The sequence below is a fragment of the Bos grunniens genome, chromosome 7 (genome assembly GCF_055505025.1).
Source record: "Bos grunniens cultivar Pamir isolate PY7600 chromosome 7, Bosgru_T2T1.0, whole genome shotgun sequence".
NCBI lineage: Eukaryota > Metazoa > Chordata > Mammalia > Artiodactyla > Bovidae > Bos > Bos grunniens.
Window position 1 is genome coordinate 98,644,693 of NC_141171.1, and position 24,077 is coordinate 98,668,769.

Consider the following 24,077-nt stretch of genomic DNA (forward strand, 5'->3'; position numbering starts at 1 on the left):
CACTGGAGTGGGTTGCCATTTCCTTCTCCAATGCATGAAAGTGAAAAGTGAAAGTGAAGTCGTTCAGTCGTGTCTGACTCTTCGTGACCCCCTGCAGCCTAACCAGGCTCCTCCGTCCATGGGATTTTCCAGGCAAGAGTGCTGGAGTGGGGTGCCATTGCCTTCTCCGTCCAGTGTCTTCCGTTCTGTCAAAAATGTTGGTTGGATCCCGATAAGACCAATGCAGTCTCCAAAGCCAACTCCCATCAGCAGATCTGGATGCTGACTGTGGGTGGGCTGCACATCTGCTGGCTTGATCTAGAACACCTTGCCTGCCTGGAGACCAGGCATATGGTCACAAGTTGAGAAGGGGTCCTGGCAGTGCTGGGGTGCCTGAGAAGGTACCCCAGACGAGAAGGATGGCAACTCTGCTTCGCAGAAGATTCTGTGAATCTAAGATGATTTACTACCACCTGTGTCAGTCTGTACTTAGAGGTGAATGGAAATGTATTTGACCCAGTGTGTTCTCTTGAACATGTCCAGAAGCTGAGGCCAATAAAAGTCCATAAGAAGGTCCTGGCTGACCAGGCTGAGGCTTTCTCAAACCAAGGAATCACACTTGGGAAGATAGCTCTAGGCCAAGGAGGAAATCAAAACTTTATGCAATGAAACGATGCCATTTGCAGCAGCATGGGATGGACCTAAAATAATGACACTAAATAAATAAGTCAGAGAAAAATATATGATATCACTTATAATCTTTAAAAAAAAGACACCAATGAAGTTATTTATACAGACATAGGTTACCAAAGAGGAAAGTGCAGAAGAGGGAAAAATTAGGAGTTTGGGATTAATTGAGATAAAATAGATATAGAATATATATAATCAATAAGGACATACTGTATAGCACGGGGAACTATACTCGATATCTTGTAATAACCTATAATGGAAAAGAATCTAGGAGAATATATACATTATATATATGTATGTAGTGTATATATACATATATATATATGTTTCTAAATAATGCATATTTGACCACTTTGCTTGTCACAACTTTATAAATTAACTATACTTCAATTATAAAAAAATAACCCTCTATTCAAGGCAGAAAATACCAAGAAATAAAGCTCCCCATCTTTCAGCAATTACACATAGATCAATCATTCAACTAAAAATAAAACCCTTATCTGTTCCTCTCTCTAAAAAAATTGAAAGGGAGGAAATATGGAAAGAACACCATAATGCTTTAACCTTTAAAAGATGTTTGTAATGGTCCATTAGTCGCTGTACAGGCAACTAATGCTTTCTCTCTGTGACAGGTGCTTAGGCCATCACTGTGGATTGAGTCCAGTATGAGAGCTCTAAAAAGGGCAAGGTCCAGGGCTTCTAGCCAGAGACTCAGAGATATTATTAGTACACATGCTGTCTCTATCACCCACCCCCTTTTGGCTAAGATTCCATGTATATGCAAATTACACACCCCTAATATGTTAACACTGTGGTGTAGTGGTCCTCATTAGGAACTCTGTTGAGTAGATTCTAATAAGGTGCTATTGCCAGAAGTGAGATTTTTATTCCTAATGCACACACAAATGAGCAGACACATAGTAATGTATCAGTGTTCTGTGTAAAAATAGCACAGGTAAAAGGGAACCAAATTTGAGCCATCTTAGTAATTTTGAGCCATTTTGAGACTTGCTTAAAAAGACTGTTTGCTAGCAAGGGTATTCTCATGGCAAAAGGCAGAAGTTGTGAAGCGGGATTAAAAAGATATGCATCTTTCAGAACCTGGCATGTATTTCCTAAGACAATATCTTATTTCCTAAATGCTATTGAAAATATTAAGGAATATGGTAGGGAATAAACTCATAATAGCCTGATCCAGGTCTAAACCCAAATTAGAGGGATGAATGAAGGTTATCATCTTCAGGAAGGAAGATTTTAGATAATGTTTGATATGATCAAGAGGATACATAATTTTAGTGTTTTGGTAAAGTCTTCACCAAAAAAAGTTTTAAAAAGGAAAAAAAAATCCAAGTCTTTACAAGGAAATTGCGGTAAAAGTATAAAACAAAACTACAGGATGGTTTTAACTCAGGTTTCTATTTCTCTCTGTGTTAAAATTATATTAAACTGCTATGTGGAGAAAAAAATTATGTAACCATAACTAAAATCACTGTGAAATTTTTAAAATGAAGTAAATCTACTGAAAGTACAGATGTTTTAATGAATGTCATGAAAATATTATAAGATGGTGTTTTTTTCAATGACGGAGATGTTGTAGGTAACATAAGTTTATGATGCCTCAGTTCAGTTCAGTCGCTCAGTCGTGTCCGACTCTGCGACCCCATGAATTGCGCATGCCAGGCGTCCCTGTCCATCATCAACTTCAGAGGAAAACCTGGAGGGGAATATAGGGGAGTTTATTTCTTAAAATGAATTTGTAGAAAGTCGAGATATATAATTATGATAAAGTAAGAAATAGATTCAAGTATTATATTGAATCATTATCCTTGAAAGATAAAACAGAATAGAATGCTAGTGTATCTAGTGACTGCGACATAATACTAAACAGCTGTCTTGTATGAGACATGTTGTTTGGTATGTCCTTCCATTCTATTTTTTTCACCTGCTCGTTCCCCAGTCTGATAAGGAGTTTAGCTTATTTCTTGATTGTCCTTTGAGTCATTCATCCTCTTCACTGAATCTGAGAGATCCCATGAGTTAGATCTTTACAAATAGAGGTATTGAACTAATCCTAAATTACATATTCTCTAGAAAAATTACCCCTTCCAGTTCTAATAGTCAGTGCTTGGTTTCATCAGGAAAGTAACTTTCAAAGTTATTGAGGACAGCATTTTGTTTCCTGACTAGCATGAATGAGAGAAAAATATTGAAGATTCATACATTCTTTCATTCTGGTACTGATGGAAACCTAGTGGAATATCCACAGTGTTTCCTATTTTTGAGTGAAATAGTTGAAGGAGTGAAACTGTAACGAGTTGAGCCTTCAAACTTCAAATATTTATAGAGAGGAATGGATTTTGTAAAAAAAAAAAAAAAGCTTTCCTTTTTTTTTTTTTATAGATGTATGATTCCTTCTCAATATTGGTGACCAAGGCCACAGCCCTTGATTGCCTGGTCACTTGCCAAAGGACTCTAGAGTATTACTGGGTCCCAGTCTTTGAAGTAAAAGACATATAGCAATATGTTCCTTGGGTCGAGGAATTTTAGGTAGGGATTTTAGGTTTTAGTGGGGGAAAATAGTAGAATAATGGAAATAAATGGGAGCTTGAGGGATTCATCTATCAACTCATTATTTTGAAAAACGTATTGTGCAGTGGCTGCAAATATTTCCTACACGCTTAGGCATTAGCAAAAGGGTTTTGTTTACTTTGGGTAATGCTAATCACATTTTCTTTGTGGCTTAATATTAGCCAGTGAAGCTGATTTTTTTTTTTTCAAATAAAGACTGTGTAAAACAAAGGAGTAAAGTTAAAATGTCTTTATTTTTCAATTAAATAATACATGATTGATAACTTGAATCAACATCGGAATCAAAGTATAAATTGTCAAGTAGCACTGAAAGCATGGAAATTTATGGGTGCTATTCTAAATAACTATCAGGGCGGATTGCCAGTCTCCATTATGGAAGTAAATTAACAGGGATGTTTTGGCTGAAACACGGAAGAGGGATGTTGAATTCTGTTGTGCAAAAAATATCCCTTTTAGTTCCAGTTGGATGTGTTTGGCAACTTCTCCCATGTGTGTTGGTTTAATACACAATACCTCACATAGCCATCTGGTCTTTACCAAGAGGAAAGAGAAAATTACCTACAATTTAAATAGGTTCATTCTTTGTCAGGCAGAGGTCTTTCTGGACTCTGATGACTCAAAATTCCTTTTCCCTTCTTTTTTTACCCTAAATCTCACATCCGCTCTTATAATTCAAGCTGTGTAAATGTGTATATGTGTGTGTGTATACACACATGTGCCATTTTGTGTGTTTCTGAAGGGCACTTGGGCTTATCTTTTTTAAGAAATGGAAACTTGTGCAGAGTGTTTCAGTGCATTTTGCTTTTAACTGAATGTGTTCCAGACACTTTAATTTCCTTTTAAAGTCCATCTTGTTTCAAAAAGAGAAATATTTCTGTAAAGTTTTTTTTTCATATTATATCATTTGGTTTATTAGACTTTCATCCTTCTTTCCTTCAGAATCAGAATTTGAAGGTTGGTTACAGAATTTTATATTTTACAAATGAGTAAAATCAAAGACTTTGACTCTTTTTTTCAAATTTTGCCAGTTGAAGTTTTGACTCAATGGTTTTAGGACAAATTGTGAAGGGCAACTTAAGATGCAGGAAGATACCACAGCTCTTGAACTGTCTAATCATTAGAAAAGTAGGGCCTCAAATGATTAACTGAATTGTCTTTATACTTCATACTCCAAATTAGTACTGTGTTAGTTACCGGTCATGCAGGTCACATTGAAAATTAAGGGTGATCTTTCCTAAGAAAAGCAATTTGGTAAAGTAATTGTGTTCGTGATATTGCACATATGACTTATTTATTTTTAAAATATTTTAGTTTTATTGGAGTATAGCTGATTTATAATGTTGTGTTAGTTTCTGCTGTACAGCAAAGTGACTCATATATATGTGTGTGTGTGTATATACATATATATGTATATATACATATACTCATTCTTTTTAGATTCTTTTTTCATACAGATATCATGGTATACAGTAGGTCCTTTTGGTTGTCTTATATACTGTATCTTGTATATAGTAGTGTATGTGTGTGTTCATTCCCAAGCTCCTGATTTATCCCTCCTCCTCACATTTCCCCTTTGGTAACTGTAATTTTGTTTTCAATATCTGTAAGTCCGTTTCTGTTTTGTAAAATAAGATCATCATTTTTTGTAAACTTAGGTTTCACATGAGTGCCATCGTGTGATATTTATCTTTATCTGTCTGGCTTACTTCACTTAGTTGGATAGGTCCATCCATGTTGCTGCAAATGGCATTATTTCACGCTTTTTTATGGCTGCCACTGTATACATGTACCACATCTTCTTTGTCTGTTCCTTTGTCAGTGGACACAGGTTGCTTTCACATCTTGGCTATTGTAAATAGCGCTGCCATGAACATTCAGGGGCATGTGTCTCTTCTAATTGATAGTTTCTCCAGATACATGCCCAGGAGTAGGATTGATGGATCATGCAATAGTTCTATTTTTAGTTTAAGTAACCTCCATATTGTTCTCCATAGTGGTTGTACCAATTTGCATTCCCACCAACAGTGTAGGAGGGTTCCTTTCTTCCACACCTTCTCCAGCATTTATTGTTTGCAGATTTTTTTGATAATGGTGTGAATGGTGTGAGATGATATCTTATTGTAGTTTTGATTTGCATTTCTCTGATAAATTGTGATGTTGAACATATTTTCATGTACTTTTTGACTATCTGTATGTCTTCTTTGTAGAAATGTCTGTTTAGATCTTCTGCCCAGTTTTTGATTGGGTGTTGGTTTTAGTTTTAGTTTTTTCTTTTTTTTTTAGCATAGAGCTGCACAAGCTGTTTGTATATTTTGGAGATTAATCCCTTGCCAGTTACTTCATTTGCAAATATTTTCTCCCATTCTGTGGGTTGTCTTTTCATTTTGCTTATGATTTCTTTTGCTGTGAAAAGCTTTAAAGTTTAATCCAGTTCCATTTGTTTATGTTTTATTTTCATGACTCTATGAAGTGGATCGAAAAAGATCTTTCTGATACTAACATCCTCTTAACAAAGTTATTCTAAGAAGTCTGTCTCTGATACAGCATAAGTACAACTAAAACATTCAATAAATGTTAGCTGTTATTTTATTAAAAAGAAGATCTTTCTGTAATTTATGTTGAGAGTTCTGCCTATATTTTCCTCTAGGAGTTTTATAGTGTCTAGGCTTATGTTTACATCCTTGATCCATTTTGAGTTTATTTTTTGTTAGCATATAGAATGTTCCAAATTCATTCTTTTACATGTAGCTCTTCAGTTTTCCCAGCACCACTTATTGAAGAAACTGCCTTTTCTCCAATAAATATGCTTGCCTTTTATGTCCTAGATTAATTGACCATAGGTATGTGGGTTTATTTCTGGGCTTTCTATTCTTACTCTGTTGATATATATTTCTGGTTTTGTGCCAGTGCCATTCTGTTTTGGTGGCTGTAGGTTTGTAGTATAGTCTGAAATCAGGGAGGCTGATTCCTTCAGCTTCATTTTTCTTTCTCAGGATTGCTTTAGCTGTTTGGGTCTTTTGTGTTTCCATATACATTTTAGAATTTTTTGTTCTAGTTCTGTGAAAAATGCCATTGGTAATTTGATAGGGATTTCATGGAATCTGTAGATTGAATAGGGTAGTATAGTCATTTTGACAATGTTGACTTTTCCAGTCCAAGAACTCAGTATATCTTCCTACCTGTTTGTGTCATCTCTAATTTCTTTCATCAGTGTCTTAATGTTTTCAGAGTAGAGGTCTTTTGTCTCCTTAGGTAGGTTTATTTCTAGATATTTTATTTTTTTTGATACAATGGTAAATGGCATTGTTTCCTTAATTTCTCTTTCTGATGTTTTGTTGTTAGTGTATAGAAATGCAAGGGATTGCTCTGTATTAATTTTGTGTCCAGCAACTTTACTGAATTCACTGATCTCTAGTAGTTTTCTAGTAGCATCTTGAGGATTTTCTATGAATAGTATCAAGTCATCTGCAAACAGTCACAATTTTACTTCTCTTCCAATTTGGATTCCTTTTCATTTTTTCTTTGATTGTCATGGCTAGGGATTCCAAAACTGTGAATAAAAGTGGTGACAATGGACACCCGTGCCTTGTTTCTGATCTTAGATGAAATGCTTTCTGCTTTTCACTTTTGAGAATGATGTTAGCTGTGATTTGTCATACTTGGCCTTTATTGTGTTGAAGTAGGAGCTTTCCTGGTGGCTCTGACAGTAAAGATTCTGCTTGCAATGCAGGAGACCTGGGTTCAATTCCTGGATTGGGGAGATCCCCTGGAGAAAGGTATTGCAACCCTCTCCAATATTCTTGCCTAGAGAATACCATGGACAGAGGCTCATGGTACAGTTACAGTGAGCTACAGTCCATGGGGTTGCAAGAGTCAGACACAACTAACACGTGTGTGCACACACACGCACACATACACACACACACACATTGAGGTAATTTCCTTCTATTCCCACTTTCTAGAGAACTTTAATCATAAATGGGCATTGAATTTTGTCAAAAGTTTTTTCTGCATCTATTGAAATGATCATGATTTTTATTCTTCAGTTAACGTGCTGAATCACACTGAACGATTTTTTAATGTAAAAGAATCCTTGCCTCTCTAGAATAAACCCCTCTTGATCATGGTATATGATAATTTTATTGTATTGTTAGATTTGATATGTTAGTATGTTGTTGAGTATGTTTGCATTTACATTTGGTAAAATTTATTTTAAACTTAAAAATAAGTTTTTCATAATACATGTCTAATGCATAATAAAAAATGTTACATTTTTGATGGAGTAGCATCATTTTGTGTATTTTTGGTTTCATATATTTAAAGTGAGTTCCTGAGTTTAACAAGAAAAAATGAGAGGATGAATCCTTCATATTTACCCACATACTACCTTCACTGACACTTTTCATTCCTTTGTGTGGATCCAAGTTTTATCATGTATTGTTTTCCTTCTATGTGAAGAAGTTCCTTTAACATTTTCCATATTGCAGGTCTTCTGGACACCAGCTAATCTGAGCATATCATTAATAATCTTATTTTTTTCAGTGACTTGGGAATACATTTATTATTTAATAAGAATTTATATACAGCATATATTTTCTTATTAAACTTCTAAAGTTGGAGAAAAAATTTTTTATGTCAAAGATGTAACTGTAGGTATCTTGAGATGAGGGGATTATAACTTATTTCTGACTACATTTTGTTCATCAAAATTGTTTCATTTTGTCATATTCTTCCTTTTATTATTGTGGTAAAATATATGTAATGTAATATTTATCATTTTTGCTATTTGCAAGGATACAGTTCAGTGCCATTAAATACATTCACAGTGTTATGTAACCACCAGCACTGTTTACATCCAAACCATTTTCATTGTCCCTAACAAAAACTCTGTACTTAACAGACAATAACTCTCCCTTCTTGCTTTCTGTTCTGCTTACTGTATTTATGAATTACATATTCTAGGTAATTCATATAAATGGAATCATATGATATTTGCCCTTCAGCGTTTGGCTTATTTCACTAAGAATAACGTTCTCAAGGTCCGTCCATATTATAGCATATATCAAAATTTCATTCTGCTTTATGACTAAGAAAAATATTTTTATATTTTAATTTTTGAAACATGTGTTCACGGACACTGCAGTAATAACTGAAGGATAAAATACCTAAAAAATATTTTATTAGTAAAGACTTTGCCTCTCAACTCTATCAATCATCATTCAATTTAAGATGGACACTTATATATCCTTATGATTTAGTAAATAGTGTCCTCTTATGTGGCTTCATGCAAAATAGACTCTCCTTGTGTTCTCCTCCACCTTGAATGCATGCTATCTGAAACAGCCATATGCTGGGTAATAGCTTTCTAAAATGCTGCAGTTTCCTTACTAAATTCACTGAAAATGGGATTGTCTTTCCTTTTAACAAAAGGTTATTCTATTGCTACTACATACTAGGCACTAACAGGTGAAAAATATTCTAAGGCTCAAGGCATACTCTCCACATGCTCACCATTTCAGTTCAATTCAGTCGCTCAGTCATGTCCAACTCTTTGAGACCCCATGAACACGAGCACGCCAGGCCTCCCTGTCCATCACCAACTCCCAGAGTCCACCCAAACCCATGTCCATTGAGTCCGTGATGGCATCCAGCCGTCTCATCCTCTGTCATCCACTTCCCCTCCTGCCTCCAATCCCTCCCAGCATCAGGGTCTTTTCCAATGAGTCAGCTCTTCCCATTAGGTGGCCAATGTATTGGAGTCTCAGCTTCAGCATCAGTTCTTCCAATGAACACCCAGGACCGAACTCCTTTAGGATGGACTGGTTGGATCTCCTTGCAGTCCAAGGGACTCTCAAGAGTCTTCTCCAACACCACAGTTCAAAAGCATCAATTCTTCAGTGCTCAGCTTTCTTTATAGTCCAACTCTCACATCCATACATGACCACAGGAAAAACCATAGCCTTGACTAGACGGACCTTTGTTGACAAAGTAATGTCTCTGTTTTTTAATATGCTGTCTAGGTTGGTCATAACTTTCCTTCCAAGGAGTAAGCATCTTTTAATTTCATGGCTGCAATCACTGTCTGCAGTGATTTTGGAGCCCAGAAAAATAAAGTCAGCTACTGTTTCCACTGTTTCCCTGTCTATTTGCCATGAAGTGATGGGACCAGATGCCATGATCTTCATTTTCTGAATGTTGACCTTTAAGCCAGCATTTTCACTCTCCTCTTTCACTTTCATCAAGAGGCTCTTTAATTTTTCTTCACTTTCTGCCATAAGGGTGGTGTCATCTGCATGTGTGAGGTTATTCATATTTCCCCCAGCAATCTTGATTTCACTCTGTGCTTCCTCCAGCCCACCATTTCTCATGATGTACACTGCATATAAGTTAAATAAACAGGGTGACAATATACAGCCTTGACGTACTCTTTTTCCTCTTTGGAACCAGTGTGTTGTTCCATGTCCAGTTCTAACTGTTGTTTCCTGACCTGCATACAGTTTTCTCAAGAGGCAGATCAGGTGGTCTGGTATTCCCATATCTTTCAGAAGATAACAATAAACAATGACAAAATTTGTTTTTCCTCAAAATATTAAACACTATTCAGTTATTTGAATTTAAATAGTGATGCTTTAATATTAACTGTGCTTGACTCCCGTAAAAATAGATATCTTTTTTTAAATCCAGTTGAAGGCAATGTGGTGCAATTGAAAGATCTTATGCTTTTGCTGCTGCTGCTGCTGCTGCTGCTGCTAAGTCACTTTAGTTGTGTCTGACTCTGTGCGAACCCATATATGGCAGCCCACCAGGCTCCCCTGTCCCTGGGATTCTCCAGGCAAGAACACTGGAGTGGGTTGCCATTTCCTTCTCCCTTAAGCTTTTGAGTTTTTAATTAATTATATTACTTTAGTTATATTACTAATTAGCTTACTAATATAACTAATATAATTTAGTTATATTACTAATTAATATAATTAACTAATTATATTACTAATTACTAATATCTTGGGTTGCTGCTGCTAAGTCGCTTCAGTCATGTCCAACTCTATGCAACCCCATAGACGGCAGCCCACCAGGCTCTCCCGTCCCTGGGATTCTCCAGGCAAGAACACTGGAGTGGGTTGCCGTTTCCTTCTCCAATGCATGAAAGTGAAAAGTCAAAGTGAAGTCGCTCAGTCATGTCCGACTCTTAGTGACCCCATGGACTGCAGCCTACCAGGCTCCTCCATCCATGGGATTTTCCAGGCAAGAATACTGGAGTGGGTTGCCATTGCCTTCTCCGAATATCTTGGTAGACAACTGAAAACTTAGCAAGATGACAATAAGTGTATCTGAAGATTACCAACATTCACAAAGATTTACTCCTGTTTTCTTTTAAGATTTTTACAGTTTGAACTTTTATCATATATTTAAGTCTACGAGCCATTCTTAGTTAATCTGTATATGGTTTGAATAGAAGTCCACCTTCATTCTTGTATATGTGAATATTCCCTTGTCTCAACACCATTTTTTTAAAAAGTCCATTCTATCCTTTTTTAAACTGATTTGACCATCTTTTTGAGAATCGATTAATCATAAATGTAAGGGTTCTGGTGTCTCAATTCTATCCCATTGGTCTGTGTATATATTTATAAGCCAACATTATACTGTCTTGATGACTGTACTTTGTAATAAGTTTTTATATCAAATGGAGTGGTTCTCTTTTGGTTTCATTGATTATCTCCCTTGATTTTCCTGTTTTTTTTTTTTTTTAATCTTAATTATTTCTGTTCTAATCTCAATTATTTCCTTCTTTCTACTTTGGTTTGGTTTTTCTTTGTGTGTGTGTGTGTGTTTAAGTTTTCTAAAATGAAAGATCAGGGATTTAAGATCTTTTTTAATAAAGCATTTACAGCTATATCGAATAGGTTTTAATAAATAAGTAAATAGTAAGTAAGATTTATCTCTATCCAATAGATTTTGATATATTCATTTTAATTAATCTCAAAATATTTTCTAATTTCTTTTTTTGATTATTCTTTGACTCATTCTTTTTTTGGAATGCATTACTTAATTTCCACCATGGGATTTTCCAATCAAGAAAGCTGGAGTGGGTTGCCATTTCCTTCTCCAGGGGATCTTCCCAACCCAGGGATCAAACCCAGATCTCTCGTATTGCAGGCAGACTTTTTACCATATAAGCCACCAGGGAAGCCCATACATTCACAAAATTTCTCAAAATTCTTCTATTGATTTTAATTATGTTGTGGTTTGGAGAATATACTCTTTATGATTTATGTCTTTTAAATTTGTTTTTGTTTTATGACCTAATTTGGAGGACATTCCATGTGCACGGAGAAGAAGGTATATTCTGTTTTGTGTGTGTGTGTGTTTTCTATTTTGTTAGGTGGTGTGTTCTCTAGATGTCTGTTAGATCTAATTTTTTTTTAATTTATTTATTTTAATTGGAGCCTAATTACTTTACAATATTGTATTGGTTTTGCCATACATCAACATGAATCCGCCACGGGTATACATGTGTTCCCAATCCTGAACCCCCCTCCCCATTTCCATGTTGATCTTCTGTCTAATTCTTCTTAGTATTGTAGGTAGAATTTTGAAGCCTCCATTATTAATCTTCTATTTCTCCTTTCAAACTGTCAGATTTTGCTTCATGTATTTTGGGGTTCTATTATCAAAAGCCAGCTTTTTCACTCTCCAATTTCACTTTCATCAAGAGGCTTTTGAGTTCCTCTTCACTTTCTGCCATAAGGGTGGTGTCATCTGCATATCTGAGGTTATTGATCTTTCTCCCAGCAATCTTGATTCCAGCTTGTGCTTCTTCCAGCCCAGCGTTTCTCATGATGTACTCTGCATATAAGTTAAATAACAGTGTGACAATATACAGCCTTGACGAACTCCTCTTCCTATTTGGAACCAGTCTGTTGTTCCATGTCCCGTTCTAACTGTTGCTTCCTGACCTGCATACAGATTTCTCAAGAGGCAGATCAGGTGGTCTGGTATTCCCATCTCTTTCAGAATTTTCCACAGTTTATTGTGATGCACACAGTCAAAGGCTTTGGCACAGTCAATAAAGCAGAAATAGATGTTTGTCTGGAACTCTCTTGCTTTTTCTATGATCCAGCGGATGTTGGCAATTTGATCTCCGGTTCCTCTGCCTTTTCTAAAACCAGCTTGAACATCAGGAAGTTCATGGTTCACATATTGCTGAAGCCTGGCTTAGAGAATTTTGAGCATTACTTTACTAGCGTGTGAGATGAGTGCAATTTTGGGGTAGTTTGAGCATTCTTTGGAATTGCCTTTCTTTGGGATTGAAATGAAAACTGACCTTTTCCAGTCCTGTGGCCACTGCTGAGTTTTCCAAATTTGTTCGCATATTGAGTGCAGCACTTTCACAGCATCATCTTTCAGGATTTGGAATAGTTCAACTGAAATTCCATCACCTCCACTAGCTTTGTTCGTAGTGATGCTTTCTAAGGCCCACTTGACTTCACATTCCAGGATGTCATGTATGGATGTGAGAGTTGGACTGTGAAGAAGGCTGAGCACCGAAGAATTGATGCTTTTGAACTGTGGTGTTGGAGAAGACTCTTGAGAGTCCCTTGGACTGCAAGGAGATCCAACCAGTCCATTCTGAAGGAGATCAGCCCTGGGATTTCTTTGGAAGGAATGATTTCCAGTACTTTGGCCACCTCATGCAAAGAGTTGACTCATTGGAAAAGACTCTGATGCTGGGAGGGATTGGGGGCAGGAGGAGAAGGGGACGACAGAGGATGAGATGGCTGGATGGCATCGCTGACTCGATGGATGTGAGTCTGCATGAACTCCAGGAGTTGGTGATGGACAGGGAGGCCTGGCGTGCTGCGATTCATGGGGTCGCAAAGAGTCGGACATGACTGAGTGACTGATCTGATCTGATTATCAAAAGATGCTGCTATATTTTATAAAAATATAAAAGCAAATTTTTATAATTGTTCCTGATGAAACTTCTTTCCTTATAAAAATTTCTTTTTATTGCAAGAAAACTTTTTTGTCTTCAGGTCTATTTTAGCATAATATTAGTATTCAGCTCTCTTTTGACTAATGTTTGCAGAGAGTTTCTGTCTTCTAGCCTTTCAGTTTCAACCTATTTTGCGTCTTTGAACAGATGCTATTACTGAGAACCCCTTGTATGTGTGGAGTCATATCTCTTGATGTTTCAAGATTCTCTTTTTTTATTTTTTCGCCTGTCTTTTAATAGTTTAACTACCATGTGTGTAGTTTTGGATTTCTCTAACATTATCCTGATTGGAGTGTATTGAGCTTTTAAGTGTGTAGGTTAATGTGAATCATATTTGGGAAATTTTGGTCATTACTTCTTAAAAAATTCTTTCTGTCCTTTTCTTCCTCCCCTCTCATTCTGGAGTTCCCATTATGCATATGTTAGTTTGGTGATGGACAGGGAGGCCTGGCGTGCTGCAGTTCATGGGGTTGCAAAGAGTCGGACATGACTGAGCGACTGAACTGAACTGAACTGAGTATGCTTAACAGTTTACCTCTGGTGTTTTAGGCTCTGGTAATTTTTCTTCATTTATTTTCTTTTGGCCTGGATAATTTCAACTGACTTATTAAATTCATTCTTTCTTTTTTCTACAATTCAAGCTTCTTTACTAAATCTGTCTTACATTAATTGTGTTTTTCATCACCAGAATTTTATTTTGTTTTTATATACTTCCTATGTCTTAATTGATACTACTTCATAATATTTTTCACACTTTAATTGTTCATATATTTTCTTTTAGTTTTGGCTATATGTAAAATATGTTTAATTTTGAATCTATTTATCATGGCTGATTTAAAGTTTTTGCCTATTTAGTCCACATCTAGGCTTCCTCAGGAAAACTTTCTATTGATTGCATCCTTCCCTGTTTTTGTATGTGTCTTATAATTTGTTGGAAACTGGACTTTTAAAATGACAGAACTCCAGAGTTTTCTTATTGCCGCCATTCATTATTTTGCTCCTTGCTAAGTGAGTTGCTTGGACTAATTTCCTAAAGTTTCTGTTTTTTGTTATGTGTGTGGACACTATTGTCTCTGCTAAGTTAACTTTGTGTTTCCTAATGATTAGGCAGATCAGATCAGGTCAGATCAGTCGCTCAGTCATGTCTGACTCTTTGCGAGCCCATGAATCGCAGCACGCCAGGCCTCCCTGTCCATCACCAACTCCTGGAGTTCACTCAGACTCACATCCATCAAGTCAGTGATGCCATCCAGACATCTCATCCTCTGTCGTCCCCTTCTCCTCTTGCCCCCAACCCCTCCCAGCATCAGAGTCTTTTCCAATGAGTCAACTCTTCGCATGAGGTGGCCAAAGTACTGGAGTTTCAGCTTTAGCATCATTCCTTCCAAAGAAATCCCAGGGCTGATCTCCTTCAGAATGGACTGGTTGGATCTCCTTGCAGTCCACGGGACTCTCAAGAGTCTTCTCCAACACCACAGTTCAAAAGCATCAATTCTTCGGTGCTCAGCCTTCTTCACAGTCCAACTCTCACATCTATACATGACCACAGGAAAAACCATAGCCTTGACTAGACGGACCTTTGTTGGCAAAGTAACGTCTCTACTTTTGAATATGCTATCTAGGTTGGTCATAACTTTCCTTCCAAGGAGGAAGCGTCTTTTAATTTCATGGCTGCAGTCACCATCTGTGGTGATTTTGGAGCCCAGAAAAATAAAGTCTGACACTGTTTCCACTGTTTCCCCATCTATTTCCCAAGAAGTGATGGGACCGGATGCCATGATCTTTGTTTTCTGAATGTTGAGCTGTAAGCCAACTTTTTTACTCTCCACTTTCACTTTCATCAAGAGGCTTTTGAGTTCCTCTTCACTTTCTGCCATAAGGGTGGTGTCATCTGCATTTCTGAGGTTATTGATATTTTTCCCAGCAATCTTGATTCCAGCTTGTGTTTCTTCCAGCCCAGCGTTTCTCATGATGTACTCTGCATATAAGTTAAATAAACAGGGTGACAATATACAGTCTTGACGAACTCCTTTTCCTATTTGGAACCAGTCTGTTGTTCCATGTCCAGTTCTAACTGTTGGTTCCTGACCTGCATACAAATTTCTCAAGAGGCAGATCAGGTGGTCTGGTATTCCCATCTCTTTCAGAATTTCCCACAGTTTATTGTGATCCACACAGTCAAAGGCTTTGGCATAGTCAATAAAGCAGAAATAGATGCTTTTACTTAAATGGATTGAATTGCTGTTTCCTTCTTTGCTGAAAGGCCTTGAGGGTGTTCTGGCAGGAGCTCTAATGCCACTCACAGCTGCTTATGGCAGCTTCTCAGCTGAGACACTGGATGAATAGGTCACGTGGTAAAAGTAGATGTGGAAGTCGGGTACCAGATTGGTCTGGAACTTTTTAATGTCCACACTGAGGACACCGTCAAAGTGAAGGGAGGCAGTGAAGGAGCACATAGTCTGGCCAATGAGCCGGTTGAAGCTTGTGTAGGTAGGAAGCTCAGCATCCAGGCTGCAGTGGCAGATGTCAGAGGTGGCCTCCTCACCTACCATGGAGTCATAATCGAGTGCTCCAGGATGGTGTGGATGGTCAAGACGAAGTTACACAATGTTTTACAACTGCTGTAGATAGGGGGCTGAATAGACAGCAAAACTCAACTTGCCTTTCTTGCCACAGTCAAAAGACAGCTGCTCTGCACCATCACCAGTGAAGTCTGAACCAGTCCCTTCTGCCAAAGCCATGGAAGATCCAGAAATCTTGAAGCCAGGTGCACTAGTCAACTCTGCCTTTGCTTGCAGTTTCAGCTGGCACAGGCCCCCAGTGTCAGACAGTGTCAGAGACTGCAGCCTTTGCTGGTGTTTTCTGTGTATGTGCACTGCCTGCATATTTATGTGGCCTTATTTTTTTTTTTTTTTTTTTGGAGGAGGGAGGAGGTGGGGAAGAGTTGGGCAGCCACCTCCTGTTTGCCCCACCGCTGCCTCATTAGCTGTGGGATGAAATAATATTTATCAATTGTTTTCCAAAAATGCCTTGAAGCTGGACTTCCTTGCTGAGGAAGCCTTGAGTCAGGTCAAATGAAGACAAGCCTTCTGAATGGAGCTCTTCCAAAACGTTTTCAGCCAGGCCCAAAGCTTAATTCTCTGTGGATAACATTTTTAGGGCAAGAACTCTCAGCCCCTTCTGTCCCCTTCATTTGTTTCTAGAATGCTGTTTATCACACCTACTGTAATTCCAAGGTTGCTGCTGATTTTTGAGGCTCTGTGGGGCTGGGGAGAGAGGGAAAGGAACAGTGACATTTACAACTCTATACAACGTGTTCTTACTGAGATTCAGACAGTTTTCTAGAATAAGCACTCTTGGAGATGTTGGTTAGTTTCCATACTTCTGAAAAATTCAATTGTGACTTGTTTTTTCCTGCCAGTTTTCTCACTGCTTTTATAGATCACTGATTTTTGGAGGTCCTTACTCCATCATTCTGGAAGTGCTCCTTTTAACATAGTCTTTAAACGTTTACTGTGTACTAAGTGCCAGTGGTCATGTATGGATGTGAGAGTTGGACTATAAAGAAAGCTGAGCACCGAAGAATTGATGCTTTTGAACTGTGGTGTTGAAGAAGACTCTTGAGAGTCCCTTGGACTGCAAGGAGATCCAAGCAGTCCATCCTAAAGGAGATCAGTCCTGGGTGTTCATTGGAAGGACTGAGGCTGAGGCTGAAACTCCAATACTTTGGCCACCTCATGCGAAGAGTTGACTCATTGGAAAAGAGCCTGATGCTCGGAGGGATTGGGGGCAGGAGGAGAAGGGGATGACAGAAGATGAGATGGCTGGATGGCAATCACCGACTCAGTGGACATGAGTTTGGGTAAACTCTGGGAGTTCGTGATGGACAGGGAGGCCTGGCGTGCTGCGATTCATGGGGTCTCAAAGAGTCGGACGCGACTAAGCAAATGAACTGAACTGAAGTGCTTCACTACACGTTGGGGATGCAATGGTAAAACAAAGTCCCTGTCCTTACATTAGAATTGAATCAAATTATTTTGTACTCTGAAAACAGGTATCTAACTCATTTATTCTTCTTGATTCTGCAGGAGAATAAGACATGTTCTGAAGAAAATAACCAATACATAAGTTTGGTTGCATCTTACCTTTTCTAGATTGATTCCCTTCCAAAGGCATATGGCTTGGTTCCCCACCATGGGCAGCTGAAGCCGTGCTACATTCATTTAAAGTCTGTTTAATGTCAGGAGTATATGAGCTTTGTTTACAATTTATCCCTGATGTCAAGCACAGTGTCTGGCACATAGAAGAAAATAAGTACATCTAATGATGCAAAACTATATATTTTTTATAGGAAAACAAGAGCTGTGTTACTTTTTCCATACATTTCACCCTCTCAGGAAACTCCAACAGGGGCTCTGTATCAACCTAGAGGGATGGGATGGGGAGGGAGATGGGAAGGAGGTTCAAAAGGGAGGGGATATATGTATACCTACGGCTGATTCATGTTGAGGATTGACAGAAAACAACAAAATTCTGTAAAGCAATTATCCTTCAATAAAAATAAATTAAAAACACATATAAAAAAAGAACAACTTTGGAACTTGTAATGATTCCTAGTAGAGCAATCCAAAGATGTTGAGACAGCATTATGCTTCATTATGGTTTATCTCCACATAATAAGTCTTGAAGTGCTTGCTATCCTGTCAGCAAGGGTCATCCTTTTTCCTTGGAGATCCCTTGAGTGGTAGCAGGTGCAGCAGAACTGAAGGGACACCAGGCTGTCTGTTCCTGGTCATAGCTTGATTGAGAAGTTAATTTGAGACTACAAATTAATTAGATGATTTTCCTCTGCCATGGAGGCAGAAACCACTGAACATGACCAAATATAGCTCTATTTCCTTTTATGTCACCCAGATTAGAAATGTATTCTATCATGTCATTTTCCTAAATGTGTTAAATGAGTCATCTAACTCTTGTCTAACTTTATTTAGCTCAATGAGAAGTCTCACATCTCTTTTCATTTGCATGCACTTTTCAGAGGAATGAGAAGTACACTTTCAAAATGCCAGGTTTAATAACATTCCATATCAGTTATGCATATAATTAACAGTTTTATAGCTATTCCTCGGTTGGTGGGGACAAAGTGAGTGAAGTGCATGGCTTAATGCCATATTATACTATCATTCCCAAGTTATTTTCATTTACTTCTGAGAGATGATAAAAATATCAATTTCCTTTCCTCCTTCATATCTTATCTTTTAAAGGTAGCATATCTTTATAACTTCTCTTCTGAGAGAACCATTTACCTCCTGGGACTCTTGTATCTGCTATCCATAAAGGCACTGCTAAGTGATGAATAGATTCATGACATTCAAGGAGGAGCATGTATTTAGGTCAGACATTTCCATAGAAGTTGAATCCAAGTGCATTCTTGACTCAATGAAATTGCCCTTTGATTTTCTTTGAATAAATAATCAGCTACAATTAAGATGTTTTGCCAGCTAAAGTTAGTCATGCTTTAATGAAGCATAACTCCAAATATGCTGAAATATTTGATTTTCACTCTGCTATGTATAAGACATGATCCTGTACACTGGGTCAAAGAGAAAGGGAGGAAAAGATGTAAAAGAACCTCTTTTTACCCTGAGGTGATTATAGCAGAGCCAGTTTGATTATTGGAAAGAACCATGATTGGGAGTTGGGAAATTCTAGTCTTGGATTATGCGATTAAATTGATATGGTTTGTTCAAGCTGGTTTTAGAAAAGGCAGAGGAACTGGAGATCAAATTGCCAACATCTGCTGGATCATCAAAAAAGCAAGAGAGTTCCAGACAAACATCTATTTCTGCTTTATTGACTATGCCAAAGCTTTTGACTGTGTGGATCACAATAAACTGTGGAAAATTCTGAAAGAGATGGGAATACCAGATCACCTGACCTGCCTCTTGAGAAATCTGTATGCAGGTCAGGAACCAACAGTTAGAACTGGACATGGAACAACAGACTGGTTCCAAATAGGAAAAGGAGTACATCAAGGCTGTATATTATCACACTGCTTATTTAACTTATATGCAGAGTACATCATGAGAAATGCTGGGCTGGAAGAAGCAGAGGCTGGAATCAAGGTTGCCGGGAGAAATATCAATAACCTCAGGTATGCAGATGACACCACCCTTATGGCAGAAAGTGAAGAGGAACTCAAAAGCCTCTTGATGAAAGTGAAAGTGGAGAGTGAAAAAGTTGGCTTAAAACTCAACATTCAGAAAACAAAGATCATGGTATCTGGTCCCATCACTTCATGGGAAATAGATGGGGAAACAGTGGAAACAGTGTCAGACTTTATTTTTTTGGGCTCCAAAATCACCACAGATGGTGACTGCAGCCATGAAATTAAAAGACGCTTACTCCTTGGAAGGAAAGTTATGACCAACCTAGATAGCCTATTGAAAAGCAGAGACATTACTTTGCCAACAAAGGTCCGTCTAGTCAAGGCTATGGTTTTTCCTGTGGTCATGTATGCATGCGAGAGTTGGACTGTGAAGAAGGCTGAGTGCTGAAGAATTGATGCTTTTGAACTGTGGTGTTGGAGAAGACTCTTGAGAGTCCCTTGGACTGCAAGGAGATCCAACCAGTCCATTCTGAAGGAGATCAGCCCTGGGATTTCTTTGAAGGGAATGATGCTAAAGCTGAAACTCCAGTACTTTGGCCACCTCTTGCGAAGAGTTGACTCATTGGAAAAGACCCTGATGCTGGGAAATATTGAAGGCAGGAGGAGAAGGGGACGACAGAGGATGAGATGTCTTGATGGCATCACTGACTCGATGGACGTGAGTCTCAGTGAACTCCGGGAGTTGGTGATGGACAGGGAGGCCTGGCGTGCTGCGATTCATGGGGTTGTGAAGACTCGGACATGGCTGAGCAACGGAACTGAACTTAACTGAACTGATAAACCATAGCTAGTCATTTCATTTGAGTTTCAATGACTTGTAAAATGTCAGGATTTGACCAAGGGATTACTTAAGACCATTTGGTTCTCTTAGGTCTATTTTATTCTTATTTGGAGCCTTGGTTTATAAATTTTATGTTTATATTTAAATGATAAATCAGGTTGAATTTTTATTTTATTAGTATTCTGGAAACCATAAAACAAAAGATTTGTAATTGTATGTTTTACCTGTGAATGGATTACAATTATCTGCATGAGCACTGCTAGAACTAAAATTATAATGATGAACAATAATCATGAGGTTGAACAAAAACAAAACAACCAAGTTATAGAAATATGATTTCATACATATAAAACTGAAAAGTATATGAAAGCATCCAAAAGAACATAAAATTTAGGCATGTGCTTATATGTGGTATGAGAATAAAAGGAATGATGAATAAGCAAATCAAGATAATGGTTACTTTTTCCGAAATAGAAGCGAGGAAAAGAAGGGTGGCTTCAGAAAAGGGACGCATTGGTCTCTAAAGTATGTTGACGTTCTGTTTGTTAAACCAAGTTCAGAATACATGTGTTAACTGGTATTGACATCTTCTATTGGCAGATGGGGGATTCCCTGGTGACTCAAATGGTAAAGAGTCTGCCTACAATGTGGGAGACCCTAGTTCAATCCCTGGGTCAGGAAGATCCTCTGGAGAAGGAAATGGCAACCCACTCCAGTACTCTTGCCTGGAAAATCCCATGGATGGAGGAGCCTGGTGGGCTACAGTCCATGAGATCACAAAGAGTTGGACATGACTGAGCAACTTTACCTCTTCTACCTGCATTATGCTATTATTTTTATGTTAGAAATAGTTCATAATAAATCTAGGAGTGATCATCTACTGACTGCAAAGCAAATTGGTACAATTATTTTGTAGGGCAACTCAGCAATATTTTGTGAAGCTGAAGATAAGTGCAGTCTGTAAAACAGCAGTTACATTTAAATGTGTACACTTTAGAGTAGTGCTTTTTGTATTTATTTTAATCCAGGGATGATTTTATCTCCCAGGGGACATTTGACAACATCTGGAGACATTTTTGTTGATCATAAAATAGGGATTACCATTGACTTGTAGTGGGTAAAGACCAGGGATACTACTAAATACCCTACAATACACAGGGCAGTTCCTCATTTCTGACTTCAGCAACAGAATTATCCTGCACCAGATGTCAAGGTTGAGAAACCCTATCCTAGAGAATTGCACATCCATGTATACAAAAAAGCATATTTAAAAATGCTCATTACAATGTTTATCAGTTCAGTTCAGTCGCTCAGTCATGTCCGACTCTTTGCAACCCCATGAATCGCAGCACGCCAGGCTTCCCTGTCCATCACTAACTCCTGGAGTTCACCTAAACTTACGTCCACCAAGTCAGTGATGCCATCCAGCCATCTCATCCTCTGTCGTCCCCTTCTCCTCCTGCCCCCAATCCCTCCCAGCATCATTGTCTTTTCCAATGAGTCAACTCTTTGCATGAGGTGGCCAAAGTATTGGAGTTTCAGTTTCAGCATCAGTCCTTCCAAAGAATACCCAGGACTGATCTCCTTTGGAATGGACTGATTGTATCTCCTTGTAGTCCAAGGGCCTCTCAAGAGTCTTCTCCAACACCACAGTTCAAAAACATCAATTCTTCAGCACTCAACTTTATTCACAGTCCAAATTTCACATCCATACATGACCACTGAAAAAACCATAGCCTTGACTAGACAGACCTTTGTTGGCAAAATAATGTCTCTGCTTTTGAAAATGCTATCTAGGTTGGTCATAACTTTCCTTCCAAGGAGGAAGCGTCTTTTAATTTCATGGCTGCAGTCACCATCTGCAGTGATTTTGGAGCCCAAAAAAATAAAGTCTGACACTGTTTCCACTGTTTCCCCATCTATTTCCCATGAAGTGATGGGACCAGATGCCATGATCTTTGTTTTCTGAATGTTGAGTTTTAAGCCAACTTTTCCACTCTCCTCTTTCACTTTCATCAAGAGACTCTTTAGTTCTTCAATTTCTGCAACAAGGGTGGTGTCATCTGCATATCTGAGGTTATTGATATTTCTCCCAGCAATCTTGATTCCAGCTTGTGCTTCCTCCAGCCCAGCATTTCTCATAATGTACTCTGCATATAAGCAGGGTGACAATATACAGCCTTGACGAACTCCTTTTCCTATTTGGAACCAGTCTGTTGTTCCATGCCCAGTTCTAACTGTTGCTTTCTGACCTGCAATGTTTATAGCAATGAATATATTGAGATAATAGAAATATCTATCAATCTGAGCATGCCTCAATAGATTTTGCTATAGTCAAAAAATGGAACTGGATAATAATGAAAATAATTAAACTAGAGCAATTTAAACACATTGAATAAAAACGTGGAGGAATATATATGATATATTTTCTATAAAGTACAAAAGCATTCAACAGAAATGTAGTTATAAAATATGTATGCTGCTGCGGCTAAGTCGCTTCAGTCATGTCCGACTCTGTGCGACCCCATAGACGGCAGCCCACCAGGCTCCCCTGTCCCTGAGATTCTCCAGGCAAGAACACTGGAGTGGGTTGCCATTTCCTTCTCCAATGCATGAAAGTGAAAAGTGAAAGTGAAGTCGCTCAGTCGTATCCGACTCTGTGGGCCCCATGGACTGCAGCCCACCAGGCTCCTCCATCCATGGGATTTTCCAGGCAAGAGTGCTGGAGTGGGGTGCCATTGCCTGCTCCGAAAATACATATAGAAGTCTTCTATTGGCTTTCAGCTGGGAGGAGGCAGAGGTGCAGCTTTCGTAGGTCATCCCGAATCCAGGTTCATCTGACACCAGCTGCCTCCACCATCCCGCCTAAATTCGACCCCAGCGAGATCAAATTAGTGTACCTGAGGTGCACCAGTGGGGAAGTTGGTGCCAGGTCTTCTCTGGCCCCCAAGATCGGCCCCCTGGGTCTGTCTCCATAAACTGTTGGTGATGACACTGCCAAGGCAACTGGTGATTGGATGGGTACAAGAATGACAATGAAACTGACCATTCAGAACATACAGGCTCAGATTGAGGTGGTACCTTCTGCTTCTACCCTGGTTATGAAAGCCCTCAAGGAACCATGAAGAGTCAGAAAGAGGCAGAAAAACATTAAGCACAGTGAAAATATCACTTTTGATGAGACTGTCAACATTGCCTGGCAGATGCGGCATCAATCTCTAGCTAGAGAACTCTCTAGAACCATTAAAGAAATCCCGAGGACTGCCCAGTCTGTGGGCTGCAATGTTGACGGCTGCCACCCTTAGGACATCGTAGATGGTATCAACAGTGATATGGTAGAGTGCCCAGCTAGGAAAGGAACTGCAACTTTACAACAGCAAAGGAAAAAGAAAAATAAAGGATTATTTGACAACCAAAAAAAAAAAATATATATATATATATATGCATAGAAGCAATGAATACTGAATTATATTAATGGTTAATTCTTGGGAGGACAGGAGGGAAAGGCATAGTAAAAGAAAAGGGAAATGGACTAGGGAATATTATGAACTTAATTTAAATTCTACCTATAACATTATAATTCTAAGAAGTTGATGCAAATATTGCAAAATATTGTTTAGTTTCTAGTGGAAGTTTGTATTATCTTCAAAAAGTATCATGGTAATCTAAGCTATGGGCATTACTGAAAAGTTTCTCATAAACAAAGCTTCCATATTTTTATAAATGCCAATTTTTATTAACATCATTTTCTTTTAACTTATATCAAGACATCTGAAATCTGCTCCTTAGAAATAATACTCAATCCTTTTTTCAGGCAGAAATCTGAAAATAGTCTTAAGAAATTGAGGTTTATGGCTGTTTACTGATCTAAA

General features: G+C 38.2%; 1 long non-coding RNA gene and 1 pseudogene across 3 annotated transcripts in view; both read left to right on the plus strand.

Moving 5' to 3' along the window:
• Positions 1-24,077, plus strand: part of LOC147370026 (uncharacterized) — a 253,950-nt gene that overhangs the window by 192,139 nt on the left and 37,734 nt on the right. The window lies entirely within an intron of this gene.
• On the plus strand, positions 399-23,631 carry LOC147370028 (large ribosomal subunit protein uL11 pseudogene; annotated as a pseudogene).